The 7,502-nt window shown below is 45.9% G+C and overlaps 1 pseudogene; it reads left to right on the plus strand.

Moving 5' to 3' along the window:
• Positions 1-345: 345 nt before the first annotated feature.
• Positions 346-3,771, plus strand: LOC147896028 (pentatricopeptide repeat-containing protein At3g26782, mitochondrial pseudogene; annotated as a pseudogene).
• Positions 3,772-7,502: the final 3,731 nt, after the last annotated feature.

Here is a 7,502-nt window from a genome sequence, read left to right on the forward strand (position 1 = left end):
GGCAAGAACTGCAAGATGTTCAGCAATATATGGAAGAAAGCATGTTTCCTCGAGGGTTAACTCCCGCATGTATATGTTTTTCACAAAATTTCTTAAAATTTCTCAAAGTTTGAGATTTATAAATGAAACCTTAAATTTTATTAAAGGTGATCTATGATCACAACCTTGAGACCCAACGGAGCGGATCTCTAGCCCGTCGTAGATGGGTGAGGTTACTCGTGAAGGTAAAGGAAGGGAGGGGGTCTCTAACGAGTCTAGGACGACGGGTCATTCTACTTGTATGATATATATATGTAGTGGTATATTGTGTTGGAGGGTTGTATATATGTGCAAGCTCTACGCAATGGTTAATTTTCCACGGCATGGTCCTAAGATGCAGAGTGAGTAGCGCCCACGACACTAAGCTACTCACATATGATAGTCGATGCCTTCCCAACACCCTCCTGGGCATGGGAGAGGTGACGAACAAGGCCAAACGTGAGCCTAGCTGCTATGCCAATCGTCGTAAACTCTTCATTTCATTATCGCAGGTCGTTCAATGCCCACCTGTAGCAAGACACCCACCTGAATGTGAATCCACATTCCAAAACCTCCACAGTAAGCAGCTGTATGTATCATCCTTCAACCCTGCCATGTCCGAAGCTGCCTATGCTTCTCTTTTGCGCTTGAGTGGAAATGCGAAGTCTTTGGAGGGAGTAAAGCGTATCCATGGTCACGTTGTACAGAGCGGACAGGAGAAAAACGTTTTTTTGGGGAGTCTCACTGTACAGATGTATATTAAATGTGGATCTGTGGATGACGCACGTGCATGTTTCGACAGAATGGCTGAACGCAATGTCTTTTCATGGACTTTCCTGATTATAGAGTACGTCCATGTTGGGCAAGGGAAGGCTGCCCTGCATCTGTTTGCCCAAATGCAACAAGAAGGGGTAATGCCTGATAAATTTATCTTCACCAGCATCTTGTCTGCTTGTGGTGGCGAATTGGCTCTGGCCCAGGGCAAGCGCACTCATGCTCGGTTAATCGGCAGCGGATTTGATGGAGAAGTCGTCGTAGGAAATGCCCTTGTCAATATGTATGGCAGCTGTGGCAGCCTGACTGATGCTCGGAGGATGTTTGACAAAATGTCTGAAAGGAACGTAGTCTCGTGGACTTCCATGATTGGTGCATATGCACAGCATGGACATGGCAGTGAGGCCATTCTGACGTTTGACAAAATGCAGCTTGAGGGAGTAGTACCAAACAAGGTCACCTTTCTTAGCATTATTGATGCTTGTGGCGTTGAGGGAATTCTAGAACACTGCAAGCACGTTCATAGATACATCACACAAAGTGGATTGGATTCGGATGTTGTTGTAGCGACTGCCCTTATTAGCATGTATGGTAAATGTGCCAGTGTGGAGGATGCAAGGAAGGCATTCGAAATAATGTCTGAACGGAATGTGGTCTCCTGGAACGCAATGATCTCAGTTTCTGCAGAACATGGCCACAGCATGGAGGCTCTCCGACTCTTTGACCAAATGCATCACCTAGGATTTGCTGCAGACAAGATAACTTACATCAACATTGTTGATGCGTTTGCCAGCCATGAGGTACTAGCTGAAGGCAAGAGGATGCACTACCTCATTACCCAAAGTGGATATGAACTTGACGTTGATGTTGCAACCGCCCTCGTCAATATGTATGCAAGGTGTAGCAGTTTGGGAGATGCTCGGAGAATCTTTGACAGAATGCCTGAACGAAACTTGGTCTCTTGGAATTTCATAATTGGAGCCTATGCTCGGTACGGACAAATTGATGATGCAATCCAACTCTTTGACCAAATGCAGCAGGAAGGAGTACTGCAAGACAAATTTATCTTCGCCAGCATGATCTCTGCATGTGCCAACCATTCAGCTCTTCAAGGAGGCAAACAGATGCATGCTTTTGTAACAGGCACTGGATTTAAGTCAGACATTGTTGTTTCAACTGCCCTCGTGAATATGTATGGTAAGTGTGGTGGCCTGGAACATGCACGGTGTATATTTGACAATATGCCCAAACGAGATGGAGTCTCGTGGAATGCCATGATTGCAGCATATGCCCATTATGGCCATGGAAAGGATGCTCTCCAATTTTTTGATCACATGCAGAGAGAGGGGATTGTTCCTGACAAAGTGACGTTTGTCAGCCTTCTATCTGCCTGTGCCAGTCAGGCAGCTCTAAGTGAAGGCAAGCAGGTCCACAGCCACATCACTTGGAGGGGAATTGAGCTAGACGTTGTTGTGGGAACCGCTCTTGTGAATTTCTATGCGAAGTGTGGGAGTCTTCAGGATTCGTGGAGGGTATTTGACAAGATGTGCAAGCGGAACGTTGTATCTTGGAGTGCAATGATAGCAGCATATGCCCAAAACGGGCATGGTAAGGAAGCCCTTCTCCTCTTTGATCGAATGCTCCAGGAGGGAGTCAAGCCTAATGAGGTCACATTTATCAGTATCCTTTCTGCATGTAGCCATGCTGGTTTGTTGGATGAGGGCCGTGAGTGGTGGTGCTCCATGAAACAGGATTATGGCATTAAACCTAGCGCAGAGCACTATGACTGCATGGTTGATTTACTTGGGAGGTTGGGCCGGCTGGATGAGGCAGAGGACTTGGTGAATAAGATGCCTTTTCCACCTACTACTGTATCATGGATGACTTTGCTTGGTGCCTGTAGAAACAAGGTTGATATAGAGCGGGCAGAGCGTGCTGCAAAGCGTATTTTTGACCTTGATATCAACGATGCTTCTCCATATATAACTCTATCTAATCTGTACCTTGCTGCTGGCAGGGTGAATGATGCGGAAAATCTAATGAACGTGATGAAGGAAAAGGGTCTGAAGAAGCCTCAGGGCTGCAGCTTGATTGAGGTGAAAGGCAGGGTGCATGAATTTCTTGCGGGCGATCAACGTCACCCGCAGAGTGAGGAGATATATACTGAGTTGGAGGGGCTGATCATGCAAATAAAAGAGGCAGGATATGTTCCCGAGACAAAGTTGGTTCTTCATGGTTCAGAGCAGGAAAAGGAACTCAAGCTATATACTCATAGTGAAAAGTTGGCCATTGCCTTTGGATTTATCAGCACACCTCGTGGAACCCCTCTTCTTATTACAAAGAATCTTAGAGTCTGCCCTGATTGTCACTCTGCAATCAAATATATCTCAAAGATTAGCCGTCGACAACTCGTAGTCAGGGATGCAAGTCGGTTTCATCATGTAAAAAATGGGGTTTGTTCATGTGCAGATTACTGGTGATGCATGCCAATTGAAGAAGTGAGAACACTGCCGCCCTGTCGTAAAAATATTTTTTTGAATCATCACAAAAATGTGTAGTTTACGTACCAACCTCTGAACTCTCTACCAGTAAAAGATCTTGCTTTGTTCGTATGCCTCTAATTGCACAGATAACACATGTTCCCTTGCAACTGGGAACTTGGAATACATCCTAACTGCATCCAAAATCCTTGCTTCTTCATCCTGCCCTTTCTCTCCCTTTGCTTCTTATGAGTGTGGGGTGGCTGCTGAACTTTGGACAGACTTTATTGCAAATCCATCTCAACACTCCCATTTTTCCCGTCTCTCCTCCTACTCTCCTACTCTCCCTTTGATCCCATTCTCTCCTATTTTATCTCTGTCCCCTGCCTACCCAGCCCACTCTCACAGCTCCCTGCCCTGTCCAAGCCCCCTCGCAGCCCCGCCCCCCCCCTCCCCCCCGCATTCCCCTTACATGCCCCCTCCCCCCCTTGCATTTCCCTCCAACCTGCCCCTCCCCCCCGCCCTACCCTTTCTGCTCTGTCCTGCCTCACATTCCCCCGCCCCCTTTTCCGTTCTGCCCTGCCTGATACTACCGCCTGCCCCTCTGCCTTCTTCCGCTGCCTTTTCTGCTGTCTGCCCCCCACTTTGCCTCTTGCCCCCTTGCTCAGCGTCCCCCTCTCTGCTCAGTCCCCTTCTTGCCATTGCTGCCTCTTTCCCTTTCCTGCCCCTTCTTGGCGCCCCTTTCCTTGCTGCACAAATGAAGGGAATGAAGGGCAGCATGACTTCCTCCCCACCTTGAGGCCCAGGAAAGAACCTGCAGAAAAAACAGCAAGCATGGATGTGAGAACGGGACAAAATGGCGAAGGGAGGAAAAACAGAGGAGAGACAGCAAAAAAATCAGCACCCCAGACAACAGTAAAAGGGGCAGTAGGAGACAAATGATGACATTAACAATAGGCAAACATGCAGCGGAGTGCAAACCGATAGCACCGCCGTACAGAGGCCTGCTGCCACGACCTCTGCATCAGCATCATCATTTTCAGCTTCATCATCATCATCAGCATCAGCGTCGACCAAGGTAGTCTCGGTATGTGTACCATACGGATTTTTATGTTCGATGCCATACCGAAAGGTTTAAAAACATAAATAAATGGGTTGTGTGGGTGTATGTGTGTATTCAAAGAATTAAAATTTTAAAAAGGGGTGTAGTTCAAATGTGTCCCCTTTCCTTTAAATGTATACTTGTAATTATAAAGCGTACTGAAAAATCCCTTTACCGCTTTAAATCAATTTGGCACTTGTTTGTGTACGATTGCCACCTCGTCCCTTCTCATCCTACCTCAAGGCTGGTTTCTACCCCTTCTTGCAGCCCACAAAGCCTTGTAGTCACTCCCATAGTCCACATGGCCCCGTGGACTGTACTATATAGACTATAAGTTGTGAAATCATTGCTTTAGTATGCTCTACAATCTCGATCTAGTAATTAGTTTTTAACTTGAGCTTTTAAGTTTCAATTGAAATCTTTATGTATTATTTAGTTCCAAGTACGATGCATGTACATCAATAGTCACTATGGTAGAATCTACTCGATTGTTGATTGTGATTAATCAGTGCATTTTCTAGATGATAGTCACTAGTATTTTGTCTCTCCCCCCTCTCCTTGCGCTCCCTTTACAATTTACAAAGCCGGTGTACCTTACGTAGCTTTTTTTTTGTACGGTGCAACGTACCGGTACTCATTCCATATGTATCGCACCTAACATATGGTTTTACCATGGCAGGGACATTAGTGTCAACATTAGAATCAATGTCACCGTCAGCATCAGCATCAGCCTCGACATGCCCCTCCACTTTGAAGCTCCTCCTTTTGCCCACTATAGTACTCTAGCTTCTTGTCGCCCCTCCCTCTTAGCCAACCCCCCTTCTCACCTACTGTTGTCGGACTCACCGTAACCACCTCTCAGATGTCTTCCCCTCCTCTCCCAACCCTCTAGTATGTCCACCCCCCTATCCCTATCCCCTATGCCCATTAGTCAAGCCCCCTTATGACCTCCTTACCCGCCGCTGGGTTCCCAACCTCCCACACCAGCCATCAACTTCCTTATTAGCCACATCAGTTTTGACCCTGCATAGAGATCTGAGAGCAGGTTCTTGTGGAGATCATTGTTCACATGAGGTCAAGCGGAATAGATATATCTGTTAGAAATGCTAGGAATGGATGCGAAGACAAAGAGCATAGATATGCGTAGGAAAGGCAAGAGAAAAAGATGCTGACACTGCTTTATTTTTGGAGAAAAATTGCTTACATGATGTACAACAAAGGGCAGAATAAACGGTTGGTTGGCTGATTGGACAAGCTTGAAGATGCAAGACATGGAATGGAAAGGAAAGTAGAAAAGCAAGACTAGGCAAACATAATGGAAATGAAAGAATGCTAGAAAGAAATATACAACCAAAGTAAAGTACTTACATGATCAAGAAAGGCTTGAGACTTGATTGATTTGACATGAGAAAATACAATGTCTTTATAGGATAGGCACACACACACTCTAAGTGTCAAATGTATATGGGATAAGTTCCATAGTGACACGTGGCACTCTAGGATATAAAGTAGTATAGTACTACTCTAGAACTCAATAGAAACACACTAAAAGTCACTCAAATTGACTCCATTTCCTAACACCCCCCCATGGAGAAAAGGTGAGGGACTATAGGTATGGAACCAAAGTCATGATAATGACGGTTATCAAAACTGTGCTAGGTTCCCATATAATCTCAGAGGCAAGTGAGCATGGCTCAGAGGCTAGTGAGTATAACATAAAAGTACTCATCTAGCATGGCTCAGAGGCTCATCATGCATGGATGCATGATCAACTCAGAGGTCTAGGAGACCAATGCACCAACAAATAGACCTATCAAAGCCAAAACATATGGCTCCCAGAGGACATCCCTTCCTGGCTCCAAAGACTAATGAGGAACATGGAGCCACACACCAAAAATAGAAAAGGAGAACATCATTTTAGGACTATCCAAGGCAGAGTACCTTTATTGACTCAACACACATTATTCATTTTTGGGAAATACCCCCAGGGCAGAGTACCCACACACATAATGCTCAGAAAGCAAATGAATGATGGTCATCTTTGTCTGCATCATCACTAGTGGTAGATGCCACCCAACTGGCATGATCCTTCGATTATTGTTGGAAAAGCTTCTGGTAGCACCTGTCCTCCATATGACCAAGCTTGTTGCAATATGTGCACTTGAACGGTTTGAATGTCTTTTCTCGTGTTGGTGATGGCCTAGGTCTCCATTTGTTGGTGGAGGCAAGAGCCTTTGTAGTATCCGATGAATAAATTGGAGATTCTTTGTTGCGGCGATCCTTTTCAAGAAGAAGAGAGACCATATCTTCGAAGGTAGTCGATGCAATTCGAAGTACTTCAAGGGCATTCTCAAAGCGAGAGATCCCTTCCATACTCGTCATGAGGACAGTCATTTTGTCCTCGTCATCCGTGGGACACTTCAAGTTGGAGATTTGTTGAACTAAAGATTGAATTTTTGCTATATGTGCACTCAAGGTATCGCACTCTTCCATTTTCAACTTATAAAATTGCATTTTCAAAAAAACCTTGGAGTTGGTGATTTTGTTACCAAATATATTCTCGAGGCGTGCCCAAATCACCTTGGCCGTTGACTTGAAGTCGATGTGATGAATCAAAGAATCATCTAGGCAAAGCCCGTTGATTGCGATGGCTCTCGAGTTGTGTTGCTTCCAAATCTTGCGTGTTGGAGGCTTCGTTGATGTAGCAAGATCTTCATCATCTTCAATGGCATCCCAAACATTCTCCTTCATGAGAAGGAGTTGGACCTTCGTTTGCCATGTGGGGAATCCTTCCCCCGTGAATTTTTCCACGAGCAAGGAACTTCCCATTGTGGATGAGCTGGGAATGCGACACAGAGAGCTGCAGTGTGTCCCTTCGACGGGCAGTTGGTGTAGAATGGCGTCCGGCAATGCGTAGGCGCAAGAGAATGGCGGGCTGTTCAGGGGCAAAGTTGAGAAGATGGCAGGCTGTTCAGGGGTGAAGCTGGAGCAAAGGTGACAGCAATGTGGCTGAGAATTGCAGGCTGCTTGCTGCGTTCAGTGGCAAAGGTGTGGCGCCTAGGAGCTGAGCAGGGAGCTGAGGAGTTGAGTCCATTATTGCTATAGGAGGAAGCTAGGGAGAAGCACTA

This window comes from Dipteris shenzhenensis, chromosome 12 (assembly GCF_047967505.1).
Source record: "Dipteris shenzhenensis isolate YYH24624 ecotype China chromosome 12, Dip_SZ_1.0, whole genome shotgun sequence".
Classification (NCBI taxonomy): Eukaryota; Viridiplantae; Streptophyta; class Polypodiopsida; order Gleicheniales; family Dipteridaceae; genus Dipteris; species Dipteris shenzhenensis.